Below are 17,811 nucleotides of genomic sequence, written 5' to 3'. Positions count from 1 at the left end.
GTTATAAATATACTCTGTAATTCTAGGGGAAAAAACTGAGAAACTACCCCTGTACTTTTCTTCCTTTCTGCCTTGCCCTCTTCTCCCCTTACCCTCAACACACACACACACACACACACACACACACACACACACACACCCCTCCAACAATGCTAAACAACTTCTGAATTACTCTGAGGTATTGTATCTCACTTTACTTGCACCCAGTGCTTGGGAACCTGTGAAAGTTTGGTTTCCTAGCCAATGATCATTTTTAACTGCAGACCAGCCTGCGGAACATGGGTCTAAAAGCCAGGCAGTATAGTATAGCAGCTTAGATTGTCCTGCAACGCATCTGAATTAGCCACTCCCTTACTGTGTTACCTGGGAAACTCAGCCTTTCTCTAACTTGGTTCGCTGACTTATAAAATGAGGATAGTACTAGTACTCTCTATATGTGGATTATTGTGCAAATAACTAAATTAACTAGTAGAGCCCTTAACACATGGCTTAGCTCATAGTAAGTTCTCAATAATCATTAGTTATTATTTGTAGCTATAGTAGTGATAGTATAATTATCATCAGCATTATTACTATTATTAATTAGCTAAATTCAGTGACATTACATTTGGAGGTGGATAGAAAAAGATAAATTTAAGAAAGTTGCATGTCTTTTTTAAGTTTATTTATTTATTTTTGAGAGGGAGAGAGAGAGAGAGTACCAGCAGGAGAGGAGCAGAGAGAGAGGGAGACACAGAACCTAAAGCAGGCTCCAGGCTCTGAGCTGTCAGGGCAGAGCCCAATGTGGGGCTCAAATTCATGAACTGTGAGACACGACTACAGCTGAAGTCGGATGCTCAACTGACTGAGCCACCCAGGCTCCCCAAAAGTTCCATGTTTTCAAATATTCAGATTACTTAGAACTGATATATATTAGTCACGACACCTGTGCTTTCTTAGAAATGTTGGTTTTCTTGAGTTTCCATTCCTTGCTGATTGTTTGGATTACTTCCCAGCCCTCTAGAAACCAGTTCATGCTGGGAACTGCCTGGGGGCCCCGGCATCTAGAAGAAGTTTTCTCCAAATCTAGTAGGCATCTTTGGAAAGAGATCAGTTTTTACAAATGGCAATGGGATTGGGAATAAATTTTGCCGATAGTTTAGTTTGCTCATGCTTTCAAGTAAGTGAGTGATTCACTTAGGCTGCTGCTGAGCCACTATAGGTGGAGGGTAGTTGTCAGGACATAAAGAGTAATTGATAGGAAATTTTGTTAAAATAAAGGTAACTTTTAGGATGCTGGGATTAGGATAAACATGCCATGTTTCTCATTCTGTATCATCACATGTATACAATGAAGCCTTGGTTAAGACCTTAAAATTTAGAAACTTCAAAGTACTTCATCTGAAAAATGAGAAGAATAATATCTTACCTTCTCACAGCATAACCTCAAAGATAATAACCTCAAAGAAGGTGATGCATATGAAAGTGTTTTATAAACTTTATAATTATATGCCAAGAAATTAAGCTTCTTATTACTACTATTTGATTTGTATTTTTGTTCTTCACTGGGGTTACAGGCCAGCTAGATGGCCACATGATTATAGTAGGTTAAGAAGTTGATGATCTCCATGGTCCTGGATCTTAAGAATCTTTCATAGAAGGCACTGCTTCTAACCTTGTAGAAATCATCCCAAAACTTCTCTGCATTCTGGATTTGTGTTCCACTGTGCACATTTCCCTGACAGGCCAGTTCATTTGGAATGCCCCTGGGCAACACCCTCACTACTACCTAGTGGCAAGATAGATCCCTTCCCATCACATCTACTGGGAACAATGTTATATTCAACCTGACCACTCTCTGCTCTAGTAAATCTCTCTGTATAAAATGTGAATATCTTAGATTTTATTCACTTCCTGCCTTGAGGCTTCTCTGAAATTGCTGTGTGGAATCCCTCAGGAAGCTATTCAGATATTCTAATACATGCACAATCTTGTGTGAAGCATTAACACTCCACAGAGTAACCTTGGTGAATACTCTTATATTCCTTGGATGGACTATTTTGCATTTTCCATAGGCACTCAAAGGATTCAGAGGGAGATCAAGCCCCACCAGTACCATGGTGACCAGCTTGATAATATATCTTTTGAATTGCCCTCCTTGTTTTCCATATCCATCCTTCCCAGGTTCCCAGTTCTGTTCCCCAAGATTTCATCCCAGAATAAGCTACCTTCCATTCTTAGACTCTGCTTTTGGGAGAAAACAAGAAAAGATAGTCACAGTATATAAAGTAAATATCACATTAACTTTGATATATTGATACATTATCCCAGTTTTACTAATAAGATCACTGAGACACAGCTTTATATAACTTGTCTAGTAAGTGGATTATGTTTTCTGATTAAGAACTTTAGTGATTACCACATATCAATTTACTTAAAATACAGAGTTAGTGGAAGGAATCTTTTAGTAACAAGCAACAAACCACCACCACCCCATTAAACTTGATTCATCATCAATGGAATGGAAGAGGAGAGAGTAAAGGTGCTGCAGTCATCTGAGAAATGGAGGAAGGATACAAATTTTCTTTTAAATTTAAAGAGTAATTAGGTATAGTACAGACAATTTAACTCAAATAACAACCTTTTATTGGATATCTGTCTTGTGAGTTCATTACTACAGATTTTGCATTCATGGCAGGCCAGCTTAAACTGTCCCTCACCCAAACCACCTGACCAAAATGATCACGTTTACCTATGTTTTATGAGCTCTCTTAGGCATCTTGCATCCCCAACAGGCTCCATATTCTCCATAGTTGTGTCTCTGTGCTTGGAATATATTTCTATGCTCAATCTCATATACATTTGATACTCTATCTCTGTATTCTATCCAGCATTCCTGAAGTCTGTATCCATTGGACTGAGTATATCTTTTGACACATTTCCCTGATACCATCCAATTTGGGAAGATACCGTAAAATTTTGAAGTGGACTCTGTTGAGAATTTTTTGAATACATGCCATGCTTCATGAGGAATTTCTGGTCACTGAATCAGACATGCATTTGGGTCCCTTTTTGCTGGCTGCTCTTATTAAAGAGTAAATGCTTTTTTGATTCTTGAATAATGCAGACTCTGCTGTATAGAACACGGAGTAGAACGAATTTCAGGCACTTTTTAGTAATGGAATGACAGTTATTTATTATCATTTTCCTCTCTGCACTTCACTGCCAGTAGTTGTGGCTCAATATCATCTGTTATTGTTGTCATCAGTGGCAAATGCCACTGGGCATTGTAAAGGTGTATAACCAACAAATAATGATTTAGAGTCCATGGTCAATGAGAGTGAAATACTAAAAGACCAATAGTGCATGCCTTATGAAGTAGCAGAGGAACAGAAGTGGAAATTAGTGATTATCTTAATTATTAAACACGGATACTCACTGGACCAATACTGTGATTATATCCAGTAATCAGGCATTCCACAGTGATATAGAGTGTGATTTTGCTGTAGATTTATAGAACATTCCTTAAAGCTCTAATTGTTTATTCTGTTCATGTTCTTACCAAGTATGAAATAGAAATCTGTTATCTTAAAAACTCTAATTTGAAAGAGACATGAAAATAGACTCCTGTTAAGATCATCAAATTCCCAAACTTACTGATAAGATGACTTTTTGGTAAGTCCTAAAAGCTTTCTAAAAGATTATACTAAATACATGCTAACTCATCATTTCTATTTAAACAAGAGTGCCAGTTATCATTTAACATTTACAGCTTACAGAATGTTTCCCAGTTGGTGTCTTATTTCACAAAAGCCTTGTTTTTTTTTTTCTCCTTGATTTTACTAATTAGGGAATTTAACTCAAAGAAGTTCAATAGTTTGTGCAAATCATGTCAACTGGAACCAAATCCCAGGTCTTCTGGCACAAACCACTCTCTTTCCAGTACAGCCCAGCAAATTTGGGTAGAATCTTAGCATCCCATAAGATCTCATTGCCCTCCTATTGTTACAGTCAGGATAATGGAGTTGATATCATAAGTCCTCTACTAGAAAAATGACTTTTGAAACTGAAGACTATAAACCTAAGTATCAAATCTGCTTACGTCTCACAAGTTTCAAAATGTCTCAACATTACAATCTTCCGTTAATAACCAAATCATTTTGTTGATTACCATTTGGAAACTACATGGTGATGTCTGGACAGTCATCCCTGGTGGCTTGACAGTCTCCCTGGTGGATCACTTCACCTTGAAGAAATGGAGTATTAATCAGACAGAGTCAGACAGTGTCAGACCTTGTAGGACAACAATCCTGGGTCTCCAAGCACAGAATCCAGAAACCTCAGTCTCTTATCACAATGGCCTCTGTGATATTTCAATCCAGGGAGTATTTTGATTTCTAGATTTCCACCCTCCCTCTCATTTACTGTCTGCAATAGGGGCAGCAGTAACAAGGGGCTCCCAGGAAATAAATAGTGTCAGCAGGGTGATGGCTAAAAATATGTTTCCCATGCCTACCTGAAGGACAACTGTGGTTTTAGAGAGATTTAGTAGAACAGATTGCAAGAGAGTTTTGCGAGTGGAATGGGTGAGCAAGTGGCTGATCTCCACTAGCATTGCCTTATAATGTACAGATGTATGAACTTGGGAGTTATATAAGCCTTGATTCAAATCTGGGTTCTACCCATTACTATCCATATGACACTGAACACATTATTTACATTTCTAACTGTTTTCTCACCTGTAAAATTGTGATAATAGTATCTCTTATCTAGATAATACTATCCAGATAATAGTATCTATTTTCTTGTGTTTCTTGAACATTAAACTAGGTACATGAAAAATCAGTTCAGTTCCTGGCACATAGGAAGTGATCAATACATTGTGATTTTTCTAAAAAAAATGAATTTCATGATAAATGTAGATTTGTGTGGTAGTATTATGCTTTGGCTTCCTTTTGAGTAGCTCAAGAAGCTTCATCAAGGCAAGTCTCAGTCTTCTAGTATGAGACTCCTTTGGTTTCTTGGTTTTGTGGTGTGAAACATTTTGACATGCTGGAAATTCTATTACCAAAGTCCTTTGAAGGAGTTTTTTTTCCTCAGGAGAAGGACTTATCAGAAACTGCTTTATCAGGTTAGAAGGAAGATGGCATTAATGTGATTTTTAATGATCCTGGCACTTTCATGTACATCTAATTCACATACCTCATGTACAACTGAAATAGCGATCACAAAACAACAACAACAACAACAACAACAAAAACAAAAAACAACTCTTGATAGTAGGATAAAGCAGAGAATTTGACCCAATAATTGTCAAGTTCTTATTTTGTTCATTATTGAATGGCTGGCCCTGCATTGTGAGGTTTTGTTTTGTTTTGTTTTGTTTTGTTTTGTTGTTTTCTTTGTGGAATTTTGGTACTGTGGTTATCTGTTGTTTCTTCTCTCTCTCACAGTCCTCATTTATCTTCATCAAATTATATAAGGCTTAATTTCCAAAGTTTGTGGTACGTAGGCAAAAACAAAAGAAAAAGAAAATTCATCCTGATATTTATAGGATGCACGTTAATATCAGTTTTGCAAGGAGTCACTTAAAACTGCCTTTTATTGAGTGAAATGTTGCCATTTGCAACGACATGGATAGATCCAAAGAGTGTAAGGCTAAGTGAAATAAGTTGGTCAGAGAAAGACAAATATCATATGATTTCACTCATATATGGAATTTAAGAAACAAAGCAAATGAACAAAATTATAAAAGATAAAACCAGAAAACAATCTCTTAACTATAGAGAACAAACTGATGGTTATCATAGGGGAGTGAAATAGGTGAAAGGGGATTAAGAGTACACTTATCTTGATGGCACTGAATAATGGAGAGAATTGTTTAGTCACTCTATTGTACAACTGAAACTAATATAACACTGTATGTTAACTATACTGGAATTAAATTAAAAAATGAAATAAAATTGCCGTTTATTTCTCTATTCCTTAGAACATATGTCCTAGTGATTCTTTCCTCTGCCTATACAGCTCGAAAGCCAATAGGTCTCAAAAAAATAAAAGATTTTGTTCTGTCTCGCACAATTTAAACTTTGATCATACTGTCTTGTAGATGAAGAGTGAAAAAGGGAACTCATTTAACATTACTGACCAAAGCCAGGTTTTCTTTTTTTAATGTTTATTTGTTTTTGAGAGAGAGAGAGAGAGAGAGAGAGACAGCGCACAAGTGAGGCAGGGCAGAGAGACAGGGGGCAGAGGATCTCAAGCGAGCTCTGATGCGGGACTCAAACTCATGAACTGTAAGATAGTGACCTGAGCCGAAGTCATATGCTCAACCAGCTGAGCCATCCAGGCATCCCATCAAGGCCAGATTTTTATTTGCAAGTACTTGAAGCTGTCGTCTCTAAGTGCTGAAATTCAGTTTAGTGACCATAACATTAAAAACAAAACTCTTAAAGATTTATAATTTCTTTTTTTTTTAAATTTTTTTCAACGTTTATTTATTTTTTGGGACAGAGAGAGACAGAGCATGAACGGGCGAGGGGCAGAGAGAGAGGGAGACACAGAATCGGAAACAGGCTCCAGGCTCTGAGCCATCAGCCCAGAGCTCGACGCGGGGCTCGAACTCACGGACCACGAGATCGTGACCTGGCTGAAGTAGGACGCTTAACCGACTGTGCCACCCAGGCGCCCCAAGATTTATAATTTCAATTGTAGTCAGAGCATATTTCAGCAAAAAATTATACCACCTTTTTGAAGATAGATTATTCACCATATTTACTGTTGACCCAAAAATAAAGACAGCATAACATGTAGTCTTTGATTAAGATTTGTCATATTTTGAATGTTATATTCCCTTAAAAGCGTATAACTTGTAAATCTGCTCTGTCTTAAAGAATATCTTTGAGAACATTGATTCTATATAAGTTCTATACATAGAAGAAAATTAGGACAGAAATAAGAACAGTTGCCTAGGTTACTGGACACAGCCTCAAAACGTCAATGCAGCAAATGAATTGGAGCATATCAAATTTTAAAATATAGAAGATGTTTCTTGGGGTAAAAAAATAGCCATGTACACTCTAACTTCATGTTGGTGATTAGGAGAATGTCCTCCTTGCTGCTTTTTTAAAATGCAGCAAGCTGAATATTCTCCATCATAACAATAGAAAAATTCCCATGAATGGGTGGTTTATTTTAAAAATTGGAAGCATTTTAATAGGCTCCATTTATTTTCAGAATACACTCTCAATAACTCAAGCTTATACTAAATTAACATACAAAATATGGTAAGACACGACCTCATTACCTTTTTCATGATATAATTTGGTTTAGGTTACTATGAAAAACACAACTTGCATAAGCCTGGATGAAATTACATTATTCAAGCAGCACTACACTAGGCAGTGCGTTTTCTCTTCATTGGCTTCTTTAATTTCTATTGTGTACTTGGCAGTAACTCTGCTTTCCCGTCTCTCTGGGTAACGATTCTCAGTGCTTCATGGTTTCCTCTTCCTCTATCCACTTTGCAAACATTAGGGTTCACTGAAGTTCTGATCTAAGCCCTCTAGTCCTCCAATTCTTCCCACTTTTCCTGAACACTCTCATAGAGTCCCAAGATTTCAAATGTCTTACATAGGTAAGTGAATGTAGCCACATCCTATCTCATGAGCTCTGGCTACTTACATTGCAGGCCTGTGGTTTCCTCTCCTCTCATGGCTTATAGGCTCCTGTGGCACTCACTGTTCCCAAGCCTGAATGCATCACCTTATCCCACGAATCTCCTTTAACTCCTATACCCCTTATAACACTTCTGTACTTTGGGTCTAACACATCTGAACCTGGGAATATATTTTTTTTACTCCCTTCCACAGCTAGTCATACACCACATTCAAGCTTTACTATCTTCTAAATATTTTCAGAACTTGTCTGTTTTTTAACTACCTCTACTATCACTACTTTCAAAGAAAATTTCACACGGGGAAAAATTGAACAGGAAGGGAAGACTTTATTCAAGGCTATTGCAGTAGGGGAGAGAGACCAGAACTTTGTCTGAATTCAACTCTCCTAGAACAAAGAGCTGAAAGTTTTTCAGAGATGGGGTAACAGAGATTGTAGTCCATTCATTTTTGCTAATTGGCTTTACCCAAAGGAAAAGTGAATTTTTTTTTTCTGTCTTCATGACAGCAGGTACTTATACACCTTGGAGCAAGTTGCCCTCTAAACTTAGGTAGCCGCCCTCCCACAGAGCCTGGGAGGTAGAGGCTCTATCTTCCTTGACAATTGCATTTCAAAGGGATAACTCCCTGGTTTTTGAGAAAGACATTCCTTGTTTGTAAAGCTGTTGAGAAGCATTTAGAAATATTTACTTGCATCTTAAAAATGCAAAGAAAGAATTTACAATTACAAGTTTTGTAATTGTCGTTAAGAAAAGGGAGGTCAGGTGCCTAGAGTTGGAAAGAAGCCTGTCTAAAATTTAGTCAAGCTGAGGATAATGTTAACGCCATCTGGGTCACTATCTTAGTTTAGGTCCTAGATTTTCTTTAGAGGGCTCCTAAATTGTCTCCTGCCTTTAGTAAACTTCCATTCTCTCACTTGAACTTGAGATCATATTTCTAAAGCGCTAAATCTGTCATCTATCACCACGCGTAAAACCCCTTCAAGGTGTCAGTGTCTCCCCTTGCCCTTAGCATGAAATCTGGTCCTTTAATGCCCTATGTAAGAGAACCAGGTTCTGCTCCCCGCCTCATATTTCACACTTTCTCTCCCACCCCTCCCTGTATATGGAAGTCTTCCTTCCTATAAGCACCAGGCTCTCCCTCACATCTCTCTCTGAGGCATACAATTCCCTCAACTCCCCATCCTCCTTCTCTTTGCCAATAAATACCTGTTCATCATTACAATTCCGGATTAACCTAGACTTCACTAATACAAATCTAAGTGTAGTTTCCTTCCAATATTCAGGCCTGAATCTGAATGTAACACATGGAGATTCCCATATCATGACATTCATTGTTCATGCATAATTTCTTACATAATGGCTTTTCTTCTCCACTCATTAAACCTCACTAAACCTCATTAGTGCAGGGAACATGGTTTTAGTCTCATTTAGTGTTCTGTTTACAGAACATCACACACTGGCTGGTACAGGTATATGAGAGAGCATGAAGAGAACCTTCCTTTGGTAAGACACCTTGCCTCAAATCTATACTAGTTCCTCAATATTTTGACCCTAGGGGATTTCATTAATTTCTTTCTTGCTCTTTCTTCCAATGCTTGTACCTACTTGTGCCAGATAAATCTTACTGTAAATTGCTAGGTCACTACTCTGAAATATTCAGTGGCTCTCTACTACTTAGTTCCTGCTAGCATAAACATTAATTGCTCTGCCTTTTTTTGCTAAAGTCCTTTACAGTGCCCCCTTGTTCCTGGCTCTATAAAGCATACAAATCCAAAAACCTGTTTTTTATTTGTGGAAATGATTCTTGTGTTCCTGATCATTAGGGCTATCCCTGAGGCTGTGTTTGTGATCTTTTCCACGTCTGAATTGTCAACCTTTTGTTTTTTTTATTCCCTCCAATACAAAAGTTTTTCAAGATGAACTCAACTCCCTTTATTTCCATGAAGTTTTCTTTACACTTAGTCCTTTTGATTTAATGATACAAAACCTTCTGCTGACAGACCATCTAAAGGACAGATTACTTACTCCTTTTGGGATTTTTAAAAATTTTTATTTATTTTTGAGAGAGAGAGGGAGAGAGATAGAGAAAAAGAGAGAGAGGGGTCAAGAGAGAGGGTAACAGAGGATCTGAAGCAAGCAAACCGTGCTGACAGCAGCAAACCTAATGTGGGGATCAAACTCATGAACTGTGGCAAACTCACTAACTGTGAGATCATGACCTGAGCCAAAGTCGGATGCTCAACCAACTGAGCCACCCAGGCACCCTGTCCTTTTGGATTTTTACATGCTAAGGTCACTATGCTGTATTTCTATTTATCATGAAGTAGTGTACCTGAACAGTGTCACCTTTTTTCTTATTCAAATTCTTTACTCAAATTGAGATTTAGTATCATTCCATTGATTAAAGAAGTTGGTGTCTAAAAATCTGGGCAAAGAAAATTAAGTTTAAAACATTGCGTATTATTTTATCCCAATATTCTTACAGTAGAATTCTGTTAATAAATACATCTTGAGATTTCAATCCAAGTATAATTGTTGACAAATATCTAAACATTTATCAAATAATGGAATTATATTAAAATACATATATTTTCACCCTGCCTTGATTTCTGGGAAATTCCAAGTTAAAATTAATGCCTAGTAACTAATATTAAATGCCTGGTATATCTGTCTCTGTTCCTATTCAAGTGTCTTATTTTTTTAAAAAATAATTAATCTCAAATACAAATTCTACTTAATAATATTTAAAAGATATCATTTTATTACCTTTTATTATCATTCTTGTCACCAATGAGGTAATATATTTTAGAGTGAGAGGAGGAAGTAAGTATATCCAGTGTAGGGGCACCTGGCTGGCTCAGTGTGTGACTCATGATCTCAGGGTCCTGAGTTTAAGCCCCACACTGGACACAGAGTTCACTTAAAAAAAAGTATATCCAGTATTACATCTTTTTACTGTAATTACAATGTCTATAATTTAAGACTAAATCTCTTCACTATTTTATTTAACTATAGAGTTGAACCTTGGGCTTTATAAATGTACATATCCTATTTTTTAACATTATTGAATAACCCAAAAATGTATGTCTGGAGTTATTTATAAGGCCACAGGAATTTAAGTGATATATTGTGATATTTATATGTGACTTACTTGCTAGTTACTGAAATAAGCCTTCCACCAAGCTTTAAATAGAGTGTTTTCTACTCATTGATGAATTCACAGCAGGGGAAATAGCAAGTAGAAATGCCTTGGAGGCAAATGTTAGTGAGGCAAGAGGAGATCTGACACTAAAAAGGAAGGCTGATCTTGTAAGGAACATAAACCGTTGCAAGAAATTTACTGTTATTTTGAGTAGGATGGGAAGTGAGCAGAGGGCTTTGAGCCAGAGAGTGACATGATATGACTTATGCTTTAAAGGGTCATTCTGAATGCTGTATTGAAAACAGTCTGAGAAGTGGTACAGGAGGAAGCAGGAATGTAGAATGCCATTGCTGTTATCTGGGTGAGAAATCATAGAGGCCGAGAAAGGGTTTTAGAAATGGAGAAGCTGAGAGTTGTTGATTGAGCGAGCATATATGGCAGTGGTGAGTTAACCGAATGTGGTGAAGAATTAGATACTGAGTATGAGAGAGAGAAAAGAGTCAAGGACAGCACACCATTTTTGGCTTGAGAACTGGGAATGTGGACTTGCCACTTGCGTGGCTATGGGAGAGAATGAATTGAGCATACTGGAGATGGTAGGAGATGAGAAATTAATTTTACATATGTCGTGTCTAAAATGTCTATTAGACTACCAAATGAAGAAGTCAGGTAGGCGGATTTGAAATTTATAAAGTAGAGTGGAAGTCCCCTCACATGCATAGCTTTATATTACAGCTTTTTTTCAAAATTTTATTTATTGACTTTGAGAGAGAGAGAGAGAGAGAGAGAGAGAGAGAGAGAGAGACTGAGCAAGGGAGGGGCAGAGAGAGAGAGAGAGGGAGAGAGAGGGAATCCCAGACAGGCTCTACACCAGTAGTGCTGAGCTGGCGGCAGGGCTCAAACTCACAAACTGGAAGATCATGACCTAAGCCAAAACCAAGAGTTCATCACTTAACTGACTGAGCCACCCTGGTGCACCTATATTATAATTTTATAATCTATTCTGACATTGAAGTGTTATATATTACATGGTGACATTTTTTTTTTTTACTCTCAAATAAATTGATATATTAACTTTAGGTCTAGTTTCCTTCTAGTTTCAGATGTCATGCCCCCCACATCTCCTCTTCTGACACACTTGCTCTTCCGAATGTCAAAATCTTTGGAAGGCCACCACTAATTCCCCTGCTTAAAACTGCAACACCATTCCTAACCCACATATAAACCTCTTCACCTCTCTTTTTTATTTTCCTCCATAGTACTTCTTTCACTGTCTGACATACAACATATATACTTGTTTGTTTTGTCATGTACTGGATAGTGAATTCAATGATAGCTACAACTTTAATCTTTATTTCTCCCTTTTATATATTCCCCATACTTAAAACAGTATTGGGCACATAGTAAATAGGCTGTAAATATTTACTAAATGAATGAATGAATGAATGAATGAATGAGTGAGTGATGTTGACCATAAATGTCCTTTGGGAATAGGAACATGCACGGAAAATTTGGGGGAGGGATGTTGTCTTAGATACAGCATTTGTATCTAACCAATTACTTGCCTACAAAAATAAATGGGAGGGGCACCTGGGTGGCTCAGTCAGTTAAGTGTCTGACTCTTGACTTTGGTTCAGGTCATGATCTCACAGTTTGTGAGTTCAAACCCCACGTTAGGCTCTGCGCTGACAGTGGGGAGTCTACCTGGGATTCTCTCTCTCCTTCTCTCTCTGCCCCTTCCCCAGTTGTTCTCTCTCTCTCTCTCTCTCTCTCTCTCTCTCTCTTTCTTTCAAAAGTAGTAATACTAAAAAAAATGAAAAAAATCAGATAATTATAATTTTTTTGAAAATAATGTTTTAGTAAAGAATTACCCATATGACAGTCATTTGGAAAAATCTTCTGAAGCGAAAGTATTTAAGTGATTCTCTGCCCTTGTCCAGTTTGGAGGTGTTTGTGATGGACACCTGGCTTCCAAGTTTTGCCCTTACTTCCCATTCTCTGAATTATTCTCATTAAAAAAGTTGTATTTCTTTAATGGTGAAAATTTAACATTTATAAAGTAAATAATTTTGAATCATTTGTCTCTGGTAAAATATGAAATATGTGCTTACTTCTTTTCCTATTAAGGACAATGTGTATCAAGTAATGGTTAAGGTAGTCAAAAAAAAAAGAGCTGAAAATAAATTATTCTTTTAAAAAATCCTCTGATAGTCTAAAAAATACCTTTGTACACTGAAATTACCAGAGTCCAAGTCTAGACTTTTATATATGGGTATTTTTAATCAGTGATTGACTATTAATATGCATTTATTTTTTTAGAAGTATGAACATGTGTTTCTTTTAATGAGTTGCATAGGTGGAAACACTATATATATCTAAGGTTTGGTTAAAATCCTGTGTAAATAAGAATGGATAGAGAACATAAAAATTTCCCTCAGAGTGGAGTCATCCACTCTATAAAGCTCATGTACTTAAAGGAAGTAGGGATTTTTATTCAAGTATTCAAGTATAATTAGCATACAGACAGTATACGTATATAACATAACTTATAGTGTTTTATTAGTTTCAGTTGTACAATACAATGATTCAGTAATTCTGTACATTTCTCAGAGATCATCAAAATAAATGTACTCTAAATTCCCTTTATCTATTTCACCTTATCCCCCCCTCCACCTCTCCTCTGGCAATTACCAATTTGTTCTCCATATTTAAGAGTTTGTTTTTTTTTGTTTGTCTCTCTTTTTTCTTTGTTTATTTGTTTTGTTTCTTAAAGTCCACATATGAATGAAATCCTATGGTGTCTGTCTTTTTCTGACTTACTTCACTTAGCATTGTATATACCCCCTTTATTTATTGCAGCATTATTTATAATAGCTAATTCTGGAAGCAGCCCAGTTGTCTGTCAATAGATGAATGGGTACAGAAGATGTGGTCTGTATATACAATGGAATAATTAATCAGCCATAAAGAAGATTAAAGCTTTGCCAACTGCAACAACATGGATGGACTTAGAGAAAAAGGGACTTTATAAAGTCATACCTGGACATGTCTCCCCATGTCTGATTCTAAGATAATTGAAAAAAAAGAGAGCAAAATTTTTGGAGTTAGACTCCCAAGTTTGAATCCTGTTTCTGACACTTACAGCTGTTGACATTCAGCAAGTTACCTGTTGATCTCAGTTTGCTTATTTTTAAAATAGAACTACTCACACCATAGGATTATTGTGAAGCTTATGAGTTAATATTTGTAAGGAGTAGCGCATAGTTAAGTGATAAAACTTAAGTGACCCCCTGTCATGATGATCATTACCACCAATACCACGATTACTGCTCTCATCATCATCATCATCATCATCATCATCATCATCTTCATCATCATTTGTGAATGGTTTCACATTTATAACCTTTCTGTTAATTCCTCAGATTGGCAATATTCACTTTCCTGATTCGTCCTCTTCAAATTTTTTGGAACACTTGGTGGACAGCCAATCTGATTGACTAAGCCAAATAAATTCCTTCCTATTTGTAAAGCCCTTTGCATAGGATTTTTTTCATGGGTTAATTTGTGGATGGGTGACCTTTGTGTCAGATACCTGCACTTGCCCAGTTTTACACTGAAGCTGAAAACAAAAGGAACTCTATGTTGTTTCCTAGCATAGAAAATTACAACAGGAGCAATCTCAGGTTATTAGGGGACATTGGGTGTGTTGGATGTTAAGATAGGCACACAAAGCATAATGTTACAAAAAATCAATGCCAGACTGTTCCCAGGGAACTAAGAGTCATCTGTATCCAAGAAATGTCCAGAAAGCACTTGCTTGTATGATTCATGGTCCTCGGTTACTTAGAGCTTGTAATCTAAGACAGGGCATTTGGAATGTAAAAAAGGAATATGTGGTCCACAAAACAGAAATGTGAAGACATCACAACTTGGCTGATAAAATATTCACATTCCACACTAATAAAGGCAAGTACATAGAACAAGTAGGAAATCTGAGTAAATTCTAGAAGTCTATAACTTGAGAATACACAGCAACTCTCTATCCAGGCTGTGTAGATAAGGAGAGACACTCAAACTTTTCCTTATCACTCCAGGGGATTTTTAGGTAAAGTGTAAATTATGTATTTTCAAAGCAACAATTGAATAGAAGATTTTTATACCTTTGTTCTCCAGCTACCATCAGCCCATCTTTGAAATTAAAAGTGACAGATTTTTAATCTTCTCTCTTCTCTCTTAGACTTAATTAGAGATAAGGTGTCCAAACCCCTTTTACAGCAAAATCCAGTGTACAGGGAGAATAAAGAACCTCGGTGGAAACAAAGTGCTTTACAGTGTCAATTGACTTGAAGTTTAAAACTTTAAAAGAAAGAAAAATCCTCTAAAATTAGCAAGAAGACATAGTTACCTTTTTTAAAAGTTTATTTATTTATTTTGAGAGACAGAGGGAGTGCAAAGGTGGGGAGGGGCGGAGAGCAAGGGAAAGAATCCCAAGCAGGCTCCTCTGTCAGCATAGAACCCCACGGGGGATTGCATCTCACAAACTGTGAGATCATGACGTGAGTTGAAACCAAGAGTCGGTCACTTAACCAACTGAGCCACCCAGGTACTCCAGACATATTTACCGTTTTAAGTTCTTATTAAAACTGTGAATGACACTGATCTTTGGCTTTCTGATGGAACTTTAAAGTTTTATGTATTACTAAAATTGACTTTGATGATGTCAATTTTTAATTCCTCCATGTCCTGCTGTGCTAAAATTGCATATCTATTCCTTTGTCATAGATATATGTCTTTGAATAAACATGTTATTTTTACAGCCTATTAAGTTAATACAAAAGTTTATATTTAAAATTAGTTAAATGTGACTCTTGGGAGACCATGATCATAGAGTTGGCATCTAAAATATACTATAGGGAAGTTGGAATTAGCACAGCCTTCCATGGAGGAGTCAGTAGGACAAGAAAATATATTCCTATTTTTAAAAAATTCCAAATTTATTTTCAAAAGTTGCATCTTTTATCTGTAACATATATGGGTATGCCCTGGTGTATTATAGTCACCTACTCTGCTGATGATGAAAATAATAGAAGTGGCAGCAACAACCTAACAATTATTTACCAAATGCTTAATATGTAGCGGGTACTTTAAATTTGTTAAATGTCTCCACAACCACCCTTTGAAGTATATATTAATATCCTCACTTCAAAAATATAGAAAAAGAGACACACGGTTATGTAAGTACCAAGTATCACGTAGTGCGAGGTAATAGACTTGAAATTGATTGAGATGTGCCTGCTTCAAAGACCTGCATGTTTTCCTGTTGTTCCATTGCCCCACATAGCCACCCTTCCTACAGACCAGGCTTTAGATGGGACCACTTGAACAAAATCAATCTGCATACTGGCAAAAAAGTGCTACATTTATGGGAGACTAGGATTCATATGAGAATTTGACTTTAAAATCCCAATCAAAATGGCAGGTAACTTCATTTTGAAATTCAACTTGATGGAAGCAGAATCAGGGCTGTTATTACACCTGCTGTCCACATCCATTTGCTTGCAATTGTATAGCCACGAGATTAGTGTACTTCCAATAACATGACAAAGCTAATAAGTACTGTTACTAAAATTTCTTAAAATTATATAAAATGATGGGGTACCTGGCTGGCTCAGTTGGTAGAGCTTGAGACTCTTGATCTTGAGGGGTTGTGAGTTCAAGCCCCACATTAGGCATGGAAACTATTTTTAAAAATAATGATTTAAGATTATATAAAATGGGATGATGGGGGCACCTGGGTGGCTCAGCTGGTTGAGCGTGCGACTTTGGCTCAGGTCATGATCTCCCAGTTTGTGGGTTCGAGCCCCACGTCGGGCTCTGTGTTGACAGCTCAGAGCCTGGATCCTGCTTCAGATTCCGTCTCATTCTCTCTCTTCCCCTCCCCTGATCACTCTCTGTCTCTGTCTCTCAAAAATAAATAAATGCAAAAAAAAAAAATTAAAAAAAAGTAAAATGGGATGATGGAGAACAGGGATTCCATTTCCAGAGGGTAGTTTCTTTTTTTTTTTAATACGAAATTTATTGTCAATTTGGTTTCCATACAACATCCAGTGCTCATTCCAACAGGTGCCCTCCTCAATACCCATCACCCACTCTCCCCTCCCTCCCACCCCCATCAACCCTCAGATTGTTCTCAGTTTTTAAGAGTCTCTTATGTTTTGGCTCCCTCCCTAAGTTTTTTTTTTTTTTTCTTCCTTCTCCTCCCCCATGGTCTTCTATTAAGTTTCTCAGGATCCACTTAAGATGGAAACATATGGCATCTGTCTTTCTCTGTATGACTCATTTCACTTAGCATAACACTCTCCAGCCCCATCCACGTTGCTACAAAAGGCCATATTTCATTCTTTCTCATTGCCACATAGTATTCCATTGGGCAGAGGGTAGTTTCTAAAGCCATGAAGAACTCCTTTTATTCTGTTTGCTTTTATTTTTATAAAAGGCACCAACAGGTAAACAAAAGGGCACTGGCTTTAGAGTCATTATTGCTTGATTCCTTTTGCTAATAACTATATGACCCTTAGTAATTTATTTATTTCTCTGAGACCTTTTCCCCTTCTATATCAATTTAGACAATACATACCTTGAAGTATTATAGTTGGAAAGAATGTGTGTAAAGGATCTAGTACAGTGATAGAAACATAATAGGCACCTAACACATAGTTTTATTCATGTATTGTGTTTATAAAATACAACAATGTCTAATCATAAGGGACTCACATCTTGTGTGGTGAATTAAGTATGAGTCCTCTAAGTTAAGGTGAACCAGAGTAGGTTAAAAAAAAAGTTTATGTTTTAATTTGCAGGAAGGAATAGAGAAACGGGCATAAAGAATAAAAAATGAAAGAGGAGGGAAGGAAGGAAAGAAGGAAGGAAAGAAGGAAAGGGATGTTATCTTGAGGTAGGGAAAACCCTCTATTTATCAGGAGTGATAGTGTGCAATAAACTGAAAAATGTA

General features: G+C 36.9%; 1 protein-coding gene across 6 annotated transcripts in view; it reads left to right on the top strand.

The window, feature by feature from the left end:
- The window catches only part of CTNNA3 (catenin alpha 3), a 1,783,011-nt gene that overhangs the window by 1,590,400 nt on the left and 174,800 nt on the right, over positions 1–17,811 (top strand). The window lies entirely within an intron of this gene.

This window comes from Felis catus, chromosome D2, assembly GCF_018350175.1.
Source record: "Felis catus isolate Fca126 chromosome D2, F.catus_Fca126_mat1.0, whole genome shotgun sequence".
NCBI classification, from domain to species: domain Eukaryota; kingdom Metazoa; phylum Chordata; class Mammalia; order Carnivora; family Felidae; genus Felis; species Felis catus.
This window is presented reverse-complemented; position numbering and strand designations above follow the sequence as displayed.